The 18,019-nt window shown below is 36.7% G+C and overlaps 1 protein-coding gene across 1 annotated transcript in view; it reads right to left on the reverse strand.

Moving 5' to 3' along the window:
* spn-A (RAD51 recombinase homolog spn-A) overlaps positions 1 to 18,019 on the reverse strand; it is a 163,453-nt gene that overhangs the window by 115,114 nt on the left and 30,320 nt on the right. The window lies entirely within an intron of this gene.

Raw genomic sequence — 18,019 nt, forward strand, 5'->3', positions numbered from 1 at the left:
CATCTATTCCAATAGTTTGTTTAGTTCTTCCTTGAATTTATTCAAACAGACCACTTCCACAACGACAACAACAACAACAGATGAAGTGGCTGAAGGCAAACCTCTGCATATTTGTCTTGTAACCATACTTTCTCAGTTTGAATTTATGTCCCCTTGCGAGTGTAGTCTGAGCAAGAGGAAGAATCCCATTAGCACTGAGTATGTTCAATCTATTCAAAGCCTTAAACACCTCAAAAAGATCACCTCGCAGGTGCCTAGTCCTCCAGACAGTGCAATTTTCAGAACTAAAGCCTGTCTTTGTAAGAACACACTTTGGTTCCCTTCACCAATCTTGTTATCCTTCTCTGCACCCGTTCCATCAGATCTACATTCTTCCTGATGCGAGGCCTCCAGACCTGTATACAGTACTCAAGAGTAGAGTTGCACCAATAAGAAAATTGTCCGATTAATCAGCTGATTAGTCATTACAATGCTTTCCCACCTTAATAGTCAGCAGCCTACTGAAAAAGTAGCCTATTTCTTGATTACATACAGTCAAATATCAACTAAATAATACTAATATAAGGAATATTACAATGATTCATGTCTAAGTGTGTTCGATTATTGAATTAGTTACATATCTGTAACTAGTTCTTTTAGACAACCAACTGGTGAGGAATTTTTGCATCCCCGTGACACTGATACACCATTTGTACCTCAGAAGCACTTCCCTGATACACACACAGATGGTTAAACACCAGTCACTTCACTCCTACTTCGATAGTCTGACCATTTCACTTGAATCCGTTAAGAAGAATTGGAACTCGAGGATGAAAATTTTATTTTTTTATTTTTTTCTACTCAAGTCTTTCAATGTTGCTACTGTTCTGGACTTTTTTGGCAGAGCTGAGGACTTTGATAATTCTACTGGACACCAATGAGTTTAATGATTTTTAATGATTTTATAGGTAAATTGCAGTGATATTTTGTTATTTGTAGTATTAATAATGGTGTTAGGTTACACATTGATAGTTATTTTTGTCAAACTTGGGACTTGAAAGTCATTTACAAGGGGGGATGGTGGAAATTTGGAACGAAAGCCAACACGAGAACTAAAGCAAATTACAGGAAACCTACCAGACAAACTGCTTTGCTGCTACTGCAGTTTCTCACTGCATTCTCGGTAAACAGAAGATGCGTGTTATCGGTTAGTTTCTTGTGGTTCTCGTGTCGGCTGTCTTTACCTTTGCCCAATGTTGTATTTAGTTTGTTTACCTTGTTAATCCATAATGTGTTTCTAATCCTCAATATTTTTTCAGATTAAATTTTATTAAGATTTAAAAAGTATTGCAGTCGTAAAATTAGCAGAAAGTATACTCTATGAATGTTATGAAAAGCAGAGTATACTCTATATATATCAGGCTTATTAATCAAATTTGCTTCAGTCGCATAAAACTATAAGTATTGCCTAAGTATTGCTCTGTGGGTAGGTGAACTGTGCTGCTGGAAGAGTCCATTGCCCTGTGGGTGCACGATGACCATGAAGGGATGCAGATGGTCTGCAAGGATGGACATGTAACCTGGACCGTTCAGCGATGCATCTAGACTAGGGATTCTCAACGGGGGCAAAAAAAAAAAATCATGGGTATTACAACGGTTTGTGGCCCTCCAAAGCTCAACTCTACACGACGACATCTTATTCCTTAATATTTAATTTAACTTAATATTCCAGTGAGAAATTTGGTAAAAGGAAGATAGCGGTTTAGTGTTTCAATTCAACCATCTTTGCTTTTCATAGGCATTAAATGCTTAAGATTTCAGAGGTAATGTCTCCGCAATCATTAGCAGCAAACTTATAAGGCATCAGTCAAAAAAAAAAAAAAAAAACCTTCCCATGTCACCCATCCATTCGTTCCAAATGTTTTTCTAGTTCTGCCTTGAATTTAAGCTGTTCACTTCAGCAATTTGCAGAACTTAAGCATTTCTTCGTAAGAGCACCCCTTTGTTCCCCTCACCAATCTTGCTGCCCTTCCCTGTATTCGTTCTAGCAACTCTACATCCTTCCTAAAATGAGGCTTCCAGACCTGTATGCAGTACTGAAGGCGTGGCACGACCACTGCCTTATACAAGGGGATAATCATTTTCTTATCCCTGCTCACAAAATTCCTGTATATCATTGACAAGACCCCATGACCTACCCGGGCAGCCTGCCTGCACTGCCCAGAATACTTCAGAATCTTTGGCATTTGTGCCTTTCCGACTGCCGTGACCTTGGCAGTGGTGTGGCATGGTTATTTATTTATTCTTTTGTTTCATTGGTCAATACATGAGGCATGAATGTGATGAGGAAATGTTTCATTCTATTGTTTCTACTTTCTATTTATTTATTTTTTCTTTCTTTTCTTTCTCTTCCTTTCGTGGTCTCCCCCCCATAGTGGGCCCCAGAGAAGGGATTTTTTTTTTTTTTTTTTTTTTTGTCTCATACTCTGAGAACATAGGTGTCTCACTACTGGAACTGGCCCACTTCCCCATGTTATGGACGGGTACTCAAAATCATCTGTCGAGGTGACTGATGCTTCTGGGTAGCCAAGCGGCCAGAACATAACACACACATAATACACAAAAATCTGCGTCATTCATATATCTGGCCCATTTGTAGTGATACTGTTCTTCACAGAGATACGAGGCAGAGTTGAGCTGACGTTCTAGGAGCTGCCCCTTACATAAACACATGTCCACATGTTTCTACTTTCTAAGTAACAATTAGTATTGATTTATTGTTTCCTTATGGAAGTTGTTTATTTAGCATTAGCATTAGTAGAGGCGTTTGATGCAAGAAAGCAAGTTTATGCAGCATCAGCCAGAAAAAAAATATATATATAATAATAAATAAATAAATAAAAAATAACCACTTCCACTTCACCCCTCTGTTCGTTTGAAATACCTGTCCAGCTGAGCCTTAAACTTATTTAGGCTATCAACTTCCACGACAAGGGATGGAAGTCTATTCCACCAACCAACCACCTGCTGGCTAAAGGCAAATTTCCTCACGTCTATCCTACATCTGTCTTTTCTCAATTTGAATTTATGCCCTCTCAGGTGATTATTCTGAGCAAAAGGAAGAATCCCATCAGCATTGAGCATGCTCAAACCATTCAAGGCTTTATACATCTCTATCAGATCACCTCGCTGGTGCCTAGTCCCCAGACACTGTAATTTGCAAAACTTAAGCCTTTTTATTTTTGATCCACAGTGCTTTTGTGAGAAACACATGCTATGAGAGTTAAATAAAAAGTTTATATATTATTATTTAAATCTTTGTAGTTATTCAACCCATCATTGATCATGGCAATTGCCAAAAAGAAAAAGTGTCAACAGTATCTGGACGAATATCTAGCTTATGGTTTTATTGATAGCCCATTCAACCCAAAACAGCCTACGAGTCTTATGTGCAATAGTTCTTTTTCAAATGAGGCTATGAAACCATTGACTTTTAAATAACTTAAAAAGGAAACATCCTGATAAAGTTGGTAAACATGTCAAATATTTTAAAAAATTAAAACAGAATTTTGAGCAACGTAACACTGTTACTTCCTTATTTAAGAAGAATACACAAACATCGCACTGCTTTTCTGCTAGCGAAGAAATTCAAGAAGAACTCATTGAATTAAATTGCAACGAAGAAGGCAAATATAAATTCAACAAATGTGGAATGGCTGAGTTGTAAGGATAAAAAACAATTAACTTTATCCAGCAATGTGGTCTGAAATGGTCAACATACAGGAGAGCCCCGCTTAACGATGATAATTCGTTCTGGAAAAACAGAGCGCTAAGTGAATCCGCACTAAGCGAGCACCGTATTCCCATAAGGTAACATATGTATTTGTAAGTTGTGGTTGGTGCCATAGAATATTTCCTAATCAATAATAAACGATAGTGAAAAGATGCACAAATATCGGTCAAAATATTTAATATTCAAATATTTCTACACATATAAAATATTCTGCATTACATACGTATATAATTATGTGGTAACTACTTACGTATCAAAATTAAACTTAAAATTCCAATTAAAATCATGAATTTAATTGATCTAAATTGATTTTAATTGATGAATTTAATCATGAAAAATGTGTCGATTTTGGGTCGAACTTTGGCCTCTTCCAAATAAACTAAAAAGGGTATTAATTTTAAATCCCCCGCAGCATTACCCCCCAACAATAAAGTCAACCGATCCTTTGCCGCTTTGAAACCTGGCATGTTTTTTTCTTCTTTCAATATGAAACTTCTTTTAGGCATTCGTTTCCACAAAAGTCCTGCTTCATCTATGTTAAAAACTTGTTGAGAAGTATAACACATAATAACCCTCTTCAATAATTTTAACAAGTTCTTTTTTGAAAGTTTCGGCTCCTTGATCTGCACTTGCGGCTTCTCCCTGGATTTTAAATCTATTCAATCAGCCCTTACTAGTTTTAAATGGTTCCACATTTTTTTTTTTTTTTAGGTGAGTTTTCTTCAGATCATCATATTAGCTAATCTCTCTCTCTCTCTCTCTCTCTCTCTCTCTCTCTCTTTTTTTTTTTTTTTTTATAATATTTAACTTAACTGAATTCTGCATTGGATATTATCTTCAATAAAATTAGTTAACGTCTTTCCATTTCAATCCTAACAGCTGGCCTAGCCCTAGTTGCTTGCAGTGGAACAGCTATCTTGCCCGCTGCTAAAATTAATTCTTTATTTTTTTATAATTGTTCTTACAGTTAAACTTGCAAGTCCTAAATTATGGCACACATCCGCTTGTCGTTGACCGGAATCGATTCGCTTCAAAACGTTTAATTTAATTTTCAAATTCAGTCTTTTTCTTACATTTATAGTCTTTGTACTGCGCCCAGACGTTGTTGCCTTTTCATTCTTATCGGCCATTATGAACTCTTCGAAAATGTAACTGCATTGGTTGCATTAATTACGATACAATGTTCAAGTAAACTGTCCGTTACACACGATGTCTAATACTGTACTGAGTGATGACTAGACTTCGGATAAATGCATATAACGCAAATATTACTTGATCATTTTTTAAAATGTTGATCTCGGAACTATGTAGCAAGTCACTGTACTGCAATTAAATTAGATTGCGAGAAAATTTCACTGAGTGTGGGAAACATTTTAATGCTGTTTTGCTATTCACTTTCAAGCTATCGACTCCATCAAATGAAACAATTTCGTTAAATATGCCAAAAATGCAATCTGTAAAAGAGAGTTATAGTGATCTGTGACAGCGTTATAGTCAGATACCAGTTATAATATAAGAACAGCGTTATAGCGAATCAGCGTAAAGTGAACTGCATTATAACGGGGCCTGCTGTACTTCTTTGTTTTCCAATGTCTTATATCGTTGGAAGTGGTTTTAGTTCAGTAAATAAAATATTAACAGAGGAAAGAAACAGAATTGATATATGTTCAAGAGGAGACATTAGAATTAGGCTGACTAGCATCATACTGAACATTGAACTTTTAGCTAAGAAGCATCTTGCTCAGGAATCCCATTGAATAAAAAGAGTAAGTATAAAGTATTTTCTTGTTTAAAATTTCATGTGGGCAATTAGGAAAAAAACTGCATAAAAAAAACTCTTTAGGGGGCGATAATTAAAAAAAGGTTGAGAAACTGATCTAGATATACCAGAGGTCCCAACGTGTGCCAGTTGAACACACCCCAGACCACTGCCGACCATCCACCTACTTGAACAGTTCCTTATTGACATGATGGGTGCATAGCTTCAGGCAGTTTCTGCCAGATATGCACCCTCCCTACATGCAGTTTCCGCCAGATACGCACCCTCCCAAGTAATATCCCTACAATTTTGACTCTTAATTTATTTTTGTCCAAAGCTGCCCAAATTTCAGTGGAATTCTTATTACAGTTGAGGAGATTAAATCATCAACTGTGAAAAGATTTTCTGCTTACATGGAAAATAAATCTTTTTGTTTATCTACTTTTATAGATCCTACATTTAAGATGTTCAAAGAAGCAATATGATAAACAAAATAAAGGAATGGGTTTTAGAAACTTTGGAGTAAGATCATGTGGAGGTAAGAGGGAATTCTCTTAATGATATTTCAACAGGATATGCTTCAACCAGTTCTACTGAAGATCAAGATACCCCAGTATATATTTGTTTGATGAATTAGCTTCTGCTAAGACAGACAGTGTTCAAAATAAGGGAACAAAAGAAATGTCACCCACAGTAAATTCAAAAGAGAAGAAATCCTAAAAAAAAAAAAAAAGAAAAGAAAAAAGAACAAGTATTATTCAGTGTTGCACTCAAGAATTGAATCAGTATTTGAATTTGCCATTACTGCTTAAAAATAATAGCCCATTTCAGTGGTGGAAAAACTTGCGAGGCAAACTACTACTTCTGAGTAAACTGGATTTCAAATATTTAAGCACGGCAACTTCTTCGGTTGAAACTGAAAGAATATTTAGTACTGGTGGTAATTTGTAAGAACCTGCAAGAAATAGGCTATGTCCTGAAAATGGAGAAACTGATGTTTTTGCATTACAATTTAAGAGTATTCAATTTTGATTACTCTGTGTAAAACTACTTTTAATTTGTTTTTTTTTTTCCCCTTTATACTGTGTTAAAAAAGAGATAAATTTGATTAAAATACCTGTTAAGTTGCATTTTTTATTGCATTATCTCTATCAATAAAAATAAATTGGCTATGACAGCAGACAAACTCAGAAAATGTTTACTTAATCCATTTCAGTTTATCAAAGCTATCTGATGAATCTTTTAGTAGTGATTAGTTAATCACTACTAAAAGAATCACTACATGGCTTAAATTTAGCAGGAAATGGCCAATTAATAAAACTGATTAAGCAACAGAAAACCAATTAATGATTAATCGGCCAAGGAGCCAATTAGTTTAATATTGAGATAGGAGTCGATTACCGATTAAACGGTGCATCCTTACTCAAGAGACAACCTAACTATTGTCTTATACAATGGGATAATCACCTCCTTATCCCTGCTAGCAAAATTCTTGTATATTATAGACAAAACTCTATGACCTGTCCTGACAGCCTGTCTGCACTGTCAGAAAACTTCATATCTGACTGCACGATTATCCCCATCTTTTTGTTTTCCATTATTTTCCATAACTGTAGTACCACCCAGTTGATACATTAATCTGGGATTACTGCTATTTATAAGCAGTACAGTACCTTGCATATCTCAATATTAAACTTCAATTGCCATTACTCACATCTACCTAATTTCCTTATATCCTTCCTTTTGCAGTAGCTTACTCTGATTATTGCCATTAACCTCCCTGCCAACCTTTGTAGCTTCAAACTTAGGCATTAAGCTTGATATACTTTCATCAATATCATTAATAAATACAGAAAACAACAATTGCCCCAGCACCAAGCCATGCGAGACTCCACCGATAACATTAGTCCACAAAGAGCAGTGTCCATTGATAACCACTATCTGTCTTCTCCCACTCAACTATCCCTTTATCCAGAGCAGTAACTTTCCTTACTTAATGTAATGCAACAGTACCAAAAGCTTTCCTGAAATTCAAGTATATGATATCAAAATTATTATTTTTTTTTGCATTCAGTTCCTTTAACTGCGACATAATATCCAATTAGACTGGTCAGCCAAGATCACCCCTTAACAAATCCATGCTGTGACTGCAGTATAATTGTATTCCTGTCTAGATGGCCCTGCATTACTTTTATAACCAGACTATTATGTTCCCTTGGAACAGCAATTACACTGACATGTCTGTAATTACTCATTTCACCTTTTGATCTCCCTTTGTGAAGTGGGAATACATTTGCATATCTCCCATAGAAACCTCTCCTAAATCCAAAGATGATTTCATTTGGGTAAGGGTTTGCTGATCGCCTTTCCTGCCTCCCTCAATATAATTGGATACATCCCATCCTCCCCAGGCACTTTTTCTATGTTAAGCTACAGCCATTTCTCTTCCACTCAGTTACCACAAAATCATTTAGTTCCCTGTTAGATTTTAATGAATGTAGATGCAAAATACCTATTCAGTTTTTCAGCAATCTGGGCAGGATTTGGTTAGATTTATATGCATGGGATGCATACAAATTAACACGTGACACAGAAGCCTATGATAGCTACAAGTTGATCTGTAACCAAGTTACAAAGGAGGTTAGGCAGGCGAAGGCAGATTACGAGAAATCCTTAGCAAAAGATGCTAAGAAAAACAGCAAGGATTTCTTTACTTATATAAACTCTAAAAGGAAGGGGATGAATCTGATTGGTCCACTTGACATCGATGGTTCGACTGTTGATGATCCTGCTCAGATAGCAAACAAACTGAATGAGTATTTTGCATCTACATTCACACGTGAGGAATTATTAAGGTTTGAAAATGGCAGAAGGTTATCAAATTGTAGCAGGATACTTAATGATTTTGTAATAACTGAGAGCAAAGTGGAAGAGAAATTGTTGAAGTTAAAACGTAAGAAAAGCACCTGGGGTGGATGGGATCTATCCAGTTATATTAAAGGAGGTGGCAAAGCAACTAAGCAAACCGTTAGTCATAATTATGAGAGCATCCTTGGACTCAGGGGAGGTTCCCACGGACTGGAGATGTGCAAATGTATCCCCAATTCACAAAGGGGGATCGAAGGGTGACACGGGTAATTACAGACCAGTTAGTTTAACTTCTGTTCCGGGTAAAATAATGGAGTCGCTGGTTAAAGATGCATTGCAGGATCATCTAGACAAGACTGCAGCAATAATTCAGACACAGCATGGGTTTGTTAAGGGAAAGTCTTGTCTGACAAATTTGATAGGATATTATGATGTGGTTACAAAGGAACTGGATGCAAAAAATAATTTTGATATCATATATTTGGATTTCAGGAAAGCTTTTGACACTGTTGTGCATGGAAGACTATTGTACAAATTGGAGCAGAATGGTATTAAGGGTAAGTTGCTACAATGGATAAAAGGATGGTTAAGTGGGAGAAGACAGAGGGTAGTAATCAATGGGTGCTGCTCTTCTTGGACTAATGTTATTAGTGGAGTCCCACAGGGTTCGGTATTGGGTCCACTGTTGTTTTGTATATTTATCAATGATATTGATGAAGGTATATCAGGGTTAGTGTCGAAGTTTGCAGATGATACAAAGGTTGGCAGGGTTGTTAATGACAGTAATGGCAGTGTGCTACTGCAACAGAATCTAGATAATTTGGGCAGATGGGCTAAGAAGTGGCAACTGAAGTTTAACCTTGACAAATGCAAAGTACTGCATATGGGTAGAAGTAACCCCAGAGAAACGTACCAACTGTGTGGTACTACACTTAAGGTGGTAGAAAATGAAAAAGACTTGGGAGTAATTGTGCAGGCAGATATGAAGTTTACTGAGCAATGCAGACAGGCTGCCAGGGCAGGTCATGGGGTTTTGTCAATGATATATAGGAATTTTGCTAGCAGGGAAAAGGAGGTGATTATCCCTCTGTATAAGGCAATGGTCAGGGCCATGCCTTAAGTCCTGCGTGTAGGTCTGGAGGCCTCATTTTAGGAAGGATGTAGATTTGCTTGAGCGTGTACAGAGGAGGGCAACAAGATTGGTGAAGGGAATGAAGGGATCCTCTTACCAAGAGATGGCTTAGGTTCTGCAAATTGCACTGGCTGGAGACTAGGCACCTGTGCGGTGATCTGACTGAGGTGTATAAGGCCTTGAATGGGTTGAGCACACTGAATTCTGATGGGATCCTTCCACTTGTTCAGATTACGAACCTAAGGGGGCATAAATTCAAATTAAGAAAAGACAGATGTAGATTGGATGTGCGGAAATTTGCCTTTAGCCAGTGGGTGGTTAATTGCTGGAACAAACTTCCATCTGTCGTTGTGGAAGTTGATAGGTTGAATAAATTTAAGGAGGAACTGGACAGGCATTTGGAGGGAATGGTGTGATTTTTTTTTTTTTTGGCTGATGCTGCATAAGCTCATACACTTGCTTTCTTGCATCACATGCCACTACTACTACTACTACTACTCAGTTACCACAAAATCATTTAGTTCCCTGTTAGATTTTAATGAATGTAGATGCAAAATACCTATTCAGTTTTTCAGCAATCTGGGCAGGATCATCAACAGTTAATCCATCGATACCAATCAGACCAATTCGATTGAACTCCTAACTTCTATTGTTAATATAAGTAAAGCCTTTGTTGCTTTTATTGGCATTCTTTGCCAGAGACTTCTAGTAATCAGCCTTAGTCTGCCTAACCTCCTTTGTGACTTTATTACAGACTAGTTTATATCTACACAGGCTTCTGCATCACCTGATAATTTATATGCATCCCATGCATTTTTCCTTCTCTTCCACAAGTCTCATCAGTTCATCTGGCATCCCTGAACTTGGAACAGCATATCTCAGTTGGTATGCAGTAGCTTTTATGATTACTTCCTTGAAATCTTCTCATTTGAATTTGATGTTAGTAACATCATCAGAAAGTCTTACTGTATACAATTTAAAAACTTTCTAAGACCAATGTAGTCGCCCTTGCAAAAACAAAAGCCTTTACCCTTGATAGTTATATCTTTAAGTAAATTCCACATCAGCACACTATGATCACTGCCATCCAGTGGGTCTTTTACCTGCAGGTTCTTAATGTATGAAGAATCACTGCTGCTAACCAGATCAAGAGTATTGCTTCCTCTTGTTGCTTCTCTAACATGCTGCTGCTGTAGAAAATAGTCATCTGAGAAATCCACAGTCTTGCTAGTGTGTGAGTGACCAACCCACAAGTTCCAGTCAATAACTGGAAATTTAAAATCCCCCCAATTAAGACATTCTGATTTACTGGTCCACTCTATTTCTCTGTATAGCTGTTTGTTATACTCATCACAGTCATTAGGCCTCCTTCCAGTTTTGTTTTCCCAGTGCTTATATCACACCAAACTGACAACAGTTTGGTGTGACTGGCATCCTTGTGGGCTGGATGCACTTCCTTAGATTTAACATGCTTCTTAATTAAGAGCCCCACTCCTCTTCTCCTCTTCTATCCTTTCTTTTCCTTCCTTCCTTTCCGTACACACTGTACTCTCCATATTCAAATTCTGCACCCCTTATGTATGAGTGACATCATGTCTGCATTTGATTACATAATCAGTACTCCAAATTCATCAAATTTATTTACTATGCTCCTAGCTTTAATGTACAGGTAGTTCCCAACTTTACAAGTTAATATGTTCCTAGCACACGCGCGCTCATAAAGCAGGAATTTATTTCCCTTGGCCATAATGTTAAAAATAGGGGTTACATTCTCAACAGTGAAATTAGTTAGCTAATTACAGTAGTTTGTTTAAACAATGATTGATTTATCCAAAGAAATGAAAACGTAGCCTGTAAAATAAAGCAAATTATAATAATAAAGAAATTATTTATGACTTACCAATGTTAAAGAATGTTTGTTCTTCATAATCATCGACTAACTGCACACTCGTTGATCACTCATTATTGACTCAGTGCTTGTTGGTTTGTTGCACAAGGAGTAGTCTTCTTCAGAAATACTTCAAGAGGCATTTGTTTCGAAGATAATCTTCTCTTTTCTTTACAAATTTCAATAGCACGCATAAGCATTTTTTAACAGAATGCACATATTGCAAATAACACAATTTGCACAGAGTTTGCAAAGCTTAAAAAAAAATTTTAAAAAAAAAAAGGGAATGCAGAGAAGATTCTGAAAATTTATGTTTTTATATGATTGAAGATTTCAGTAAAGGGGTAACACATTTCACCATAACATAAAAAAAAACCACACAATTCCAGCTATCAGTATTTTCGCAAATGCAATAACATGAAGTTTACTACCCATTTATAATGGCTTGCAGTAACAGAAAAGCCCAATAACCCGGAAAGTGCATATTATTTTATGGTTGTAACTTCCAGAAATCAGAAATGTGTTTTAGAAAAATATCGTTCATTCGTTGTTTTGGTTTTTAGGAGCATTAGCAACTAAGGCCATATTGCTCCGGGAATATGCGGTGGTCATTCCCTGACCTTTCCGTATCCTCCGTATTTGGTGGTGACGGGCTCGAACCCCGGTCTAATCAAAAAGCGTGTGCTACGCACTGCTGCTCCTTCCCACCTTAGAAAAATATCAAAAAGCAGTTCAAAATTGGTTCTTATAAGAGAACATATGATAAGGATGAAAGTGTAAGTGCATTTTAATGATTTGAATTGATAACTAATACAATTTACACTATAAAAATGACCTTTTAGAGAGTTATATAGGGAAAATTTTAACTTCCGAGGTCGTGGGACGAATTACCAAAAAACATGTTATAGGGTTAACATTACGATATTTTCATGATACGATGGTGTCTCTGGAACGGATTAACATCGTAAAGTGGGGTACACCGTATTGTATAGCTATGCACGTGGTTTGAAATGCAGTATTTATGAATGTTTAACATTCATTTTTTGCAATTAATGTTCATATTTTTGATTTTGTTGATAGCTGATACTTGGAGGAAAAAAAAAAAAAAAAAAACTCTTAAACCTGGGAACTCGTAAAGCGAAAACTGCCCAAGTTTACATGCACCTGCTGTAAAAAAAAAAAAAAAAACTTCTTAAACCTGGGAACTCGTAAAGCGAAAACTGCCCAAGTTTACATGCACCTGTTGTTACTTAAACACAGCCCATGTATTTAATTGTTTCATGATGACCCATAGCAGGGCTTAGAATCCTTGATACCCTGCTTTAAGGGCTGCTAGATGTGCCCATAGAAGCAGTGGATGAATCACTTTATCTCTGCCTGTGGTTCTAGTTAATCTATTAGTCTGTGTACCTCCCTCAAGTTTTTGGACCCACCTAAACACTGCCTCAATACTTTTGCACCCCTTCTATTTAAGAGTAGAGTATCCTATCCTTGTAAAAACACTCTCCTGTTAACAAGCACAGAGCACACTGAGAAAATTCTATCCCACAAGCCTTGCACAGTCTCTCTAGGGCCAAATTGGCTAACTAGGCTCTCAGCACATACTCCCTCCTAAACTAATGTTTAGGAGGGAGTAGGTGCTGAGGGAATGACCACCGCATATCCCCGGAGCAACATGGCCTTAGTTGCTAATGCTCCTAAAAACCAAATAACAACAAATAACAAACATCGTGTGTGATGTTACTATCCCGAACAAGGTAAATGTTGGAAGTGATCACAGAACGGTAAGATGCACAATTGATATAGATGTAAGAAAAGAAAGGAAAAAAAAAAACTGACACGAGTAAATAATACAAAGGTCTTTGAGATAACAGAAGAGGAGAAAAAGCAGTATGCACTGGAACTTTAAGAATAAGTTTGAGCTTCTGCAGACGGCTCAGAACCAAGATATCGACAAGGAATATTACAACTTTCTGAAAGTGATAAAGCCCAAGAAACCTATAGGTAAAACGAAATCCAAAGAAGAAAAAAATTATTGAAGAAACACTTGCCATGACAAAACGAAGACGACAAATAAAGAGCAAGATAACACTGACAAGGAGATAACCAAGTATACTGAGTTATGCAAAGCCATTAGAAAGAGACTCAGAAACGACATAAGAAGATTTAACACAAGAAAAGTAGAACAAGCATTAAGGGAAAACAAAGGACTTAAATCAGCAGCCATTAGCAGTAATACAGAAAGACAAATGGTACTGAAACTGAAGAACAACGATGGTGTACTTATAAATAGCAGAGAAGGCATAATTCAAATAGCAGAAGACTACTATAGAGAATTATACAAGGAGCAAGGGAATAATGCCAGCAGTGAGGAAGATGGATCGCAAATTAGTAACACATATGACATACCCGATATCCTTCCTGATGAGGTAGAACATGAGTTGAAGAAAATGAAGAATCAGAAAGCCCCGGGAGAAGATGAAGTTACTGTAGTTGTTAAAATTGGGAGGAAGAGACATGGCACAAAAACTAGCAAGACTCTTCACAAAATGCATTAGAAAAGGTGTGATGCCTAAGGAGTGGAATAATGCAATCATAGTTTTGCTGCATAAGAAAGGAGATAAATCAGAAATTGGAAATTATAGACCAATTAGCTTGTTATCCCACATCTATAAGTTGTTCACAAGGGTCATTACTAACAGATTAGAAAGAATATGTGATGAGGATCAACCGAAAGAGCACGCTGGCTTTAGGACAGGATTCTCAACTATGGATCACCTTCACGTAATATCACAGTTAATGGAGAAAGCAAATGAATATAAAACATCATTATGCCTGGCATTTGTGAATTATGAAAAGGCATTTGACTCCATACCACATAAGGCAATGTTTCGGGCACTGGAAAGACAAGGCATAGATACCCTGTATATTGTGATATTGAAAGAATATATGAGAATGCTACCTCCTTTATTAGACTAGACAAAGACAGTAGCAAATTTAAAATTGAGAAAGGAGTTCGACAAGTAGACAATATCTCCAAAGTTGTTTACTGCTGCTCTTGAGGAAGCTTTCAGAAGATTAGACTGGTTGCAGAAAGGAGTCAATGTGAATGGAGAGTACCTAAACCATTTACGTTTTTCAGATGATATTGTAGTCATAAGCCATGATCCCAAAGAATTAGAGGAAAATTTTTAATCAGTTATGCAAAGTTAGTAAGGATTTTGGACTAAAGATGAATATGTGGCTAAAACAAAAGTAATGATGAACGAGTATGCTATAGAAAAGGGTATAATAATTGAAGCAGCAGCAATTGAAAAGGAGTCATACTTATCTGAGACAAGGTATCAGCTGTAATAATGATAAATGGCTGGAAGTCAAGAGAAGAATAAATTATGGATGGATAGATTTTAGGAAATATAGTCACATACTGAGGAGCAATATCCCAATTTGTCTGAAACATAAAATAATGAACCAATGCATCCTACAAACCACGACTTATGGAAGTGAAACTTGGGCACTCACCACAAGAATGGAAGAGAAGCTGAGAACTACACAACGAAGAATGGAACGAATTATATTGGGAATCAGACTGTTAGATAAGAAGAGAAACACATGGATTAGGCAACAAACTGAAGTAAAGGACATTCTTATCAAACTAAAGAACTAAAATGGTCTTGAGCAGTACACACAGCTCGAAGACATGATGACAGATGGACTAAGAGGAGTTAGAAGAAAACCTGGAAGACAACAACAGAGATGGACAGATGAAATTCATTAGGTTGTGGGTAGTAAATGGATGGCCATTGCACAAAACAGAAGGAACTGGAAAGTTGCTGGAGGCCTTCATCCTACAGTGGATTGAAAATGGCTGATGATGATGATGATTAATAATTAATGAAATCCTTCAGTAAAAAATTCAGCATTGGTATATTTCAGGCAGAAAAAAAAAAGCTTTCTCCAGAAATAAAAAACAAAGTTATTATTATTATTATTATTATTATTAAATCCGTTTATTATTATCGCAAGTGATTTCTTTCACCCTTGTTACACAGCTGACCGGTGTTCAAAAATGCAGGAATAGCAATTTTTACAACAGTTCAAATCATTTACAGTATTATTTAAAGAATGTAATTATCGACAACATTAAAAAACGTAATTATTCAAAGTATCATATAAAAGTAGATGTCCAACAGTTATTTTATATTTTGGTCATTCCATCCTATTTATAAAGTTCAAGTTCCTAGCTTCTTTCTAGTTCAAGCTTCTTTATACTTCTATAGTTCAAGCAAGCTGTGCACTTCAGAGAAGCTCTTCACTCTGTACTGATTGCCTTCAGAGTATTTCACAGGTTCTATTGCCAATGAACTGAAAAGGTTGACTGCGTTGTTAGGGAAGCAGTTCTTCAGACAGCACAGGTTGGACAGTGTAGAATGCAACTGTAAGTAGGGGTTGTCATTACTGCATCCAGCACGTGGAGTAGATTTTTTTTTTTTTTTTTTTTTTTTTTTTTTAGGAGCATTAGCAACTAAGGCCATATTGATCCAGGGATATGTGGTGGTCATACCCTGACCTTTCCGCATCCTCCGTATTTGGTGGTCACAGGCTCAAACCCCAGTCTAATCAAGAAGCATGTGCTACGCACCGATGCTCCTGCCCACCTGGCTACAGAGGCGCGTGGAGTAGAGATAACTCCATGAAGACTGGGGGCATCAATCACACCAGTTAGCATTTGAGACAGAAGAATATTCCCGGATGCCATGTGAACTCTCCAGGGAGTGATCATTAGGTTGGTATATAAAGCAGCCCTGGAGATGGTGAATGCGTTGCCCGTGATCCTGTTCATTCATCGCATTACCCAGTACTTGACTGCCAGGAATCTGTTTATGTACGACGTCGGGGCAGAAGACCAGATTGGCAATGCCTATAGTGCGAAAGGTTGTAGGCACCGCTGGACGTATCCTCCGACTACATCGACATTGAGTAACCCTGTCAGCCTTTGTCGAATTGCCCACATCACTGAGAAAGTCTTAGTTTTCATAGTCAAAAAATGGTTCTGAAAAGTGAGGCACTCATCCCAAGTCAAGCCGAGGTCGGTAAAGTGTTTTAGTTGTTTGACGGCACCAGAGGTTTCCCCCATCTCCGCGTTGTATTCTTTGTGAGTGACACAGAAATCTGTGGAGGCCAGAGATTTAAAAAGTGTGTTGGGGAGTGGTCTGTTGTTTTTCTGACCATTTAGCCGTTGGGACCCTATTGGGACCCACCGTTGTCCACACTTTGCCACGAGGAGACAGGTCAGGCACCCAGTAGATTATTTAAGTACTCTGGCAGGCTCCAACACCTAATTTCCAAGGATTTCGGTGGCAAGGCCTTAAAAAAAAAAAAAAAAAAAAGTGTACACTAGAATTTGGCCAAAAGAGATTTATAAGAAAACTGTAGAATTTAGACGTTGATTTTTTGGCAGCATTGTTAAGGTCAAGCTGCCCATCCCGCTCGGGGGGTGGGATATGTTAGTTGGTAGTGAGGAACCCACAAGGCAAAGGGGTGGGAGAGAGACACATTTACTTCATTCATAATCTGCATTCTATTTTTATACTTTTTTTTTGTACTTTTTTCTTACATTTTATATATGTAATTTCTTACATTTTGGAAAAACACTTGGGAATATATATATATATATTATAAAGAAATATTTAAAAAGATATATATATATATATATATATTTCTTTTTTCCCACTCACACTCATTCATCTTTTTCTCACACACCAGGGGGAGATGCAATGATGTGTAATGTAAATTTAATATTTGTAAAATAATAAGAGGAGTTTACCTCAATACAGTACATAGAACACTTCCGTATGATACTCTCCAGAAATTAAAACGAAAAAATCGAAAACTTACATTAGAGTAAAAAATAAATAATTAAAAATCAATTTAAAGCAATTAAAAATATTAAAAAGAATCTAACGAAAATATCGTTTTGAATATTTTCATTAGATTCTTTTAAATATTTTAATTAGATTCTCTTAAATATTTTTAATTGCGTTAAATTGATTTTTAATTATTTATTTTTTACTCTAATGTAAGTTTTCAATTTTTTCATTTTAATTTCTGGAGAGTATCATACGGAAGTGTTCTACATACTATATTGAGGTAAACTCCTCTTATTATTTTACAAATATTAATATCAAAGTAGAACGTATTGAGTATTACAGCTCTGATTCATACTATCTAATGTAAATTTAAATACTAATTAAAACTAGGGTTAGTGTGTACTTAGCCGAGGTCGGTGTGAGACTTCACTTTCCTTATCTGCATTCTGTTGTGATAGGCTCTGATATCAATTTTGATTCTCTTTTTTATAAATCTAATTTGGGCTGATTTAGATATGTTTAGCTCCAGACCTATTTGCAGTAGATAGGCTACAAAGACTATTGATCAGGACGGCGACTCGCTGATTTATCTGGTGGGTTTGTTCAGGATCTTTTGATTTTATATATAATTTGAGGTCATCTGCATATGATGAGAAATCAGTGTGCCTTGTGAGGAAAGGTTCAAGGGCCGCAGCAAACAACAAACCAGACAGGACAACTCCCTGCAGTA

This window comes from Mastigoproctus giganteus, chromosome 3 (assembly GCF_048544385.1).
Source record: "Mastigoproctus giganteus isolate SK-2022 chromosome 3, ASM4854438v1, whole genome shotgun sequence".
Lineage (NCBI taxonomy): Eukaryota > Metazoa > Arthropoda > Arachnida > Uropygi > Thelyphonidae > Mastigoproctus > Mastigoproctus giganteus.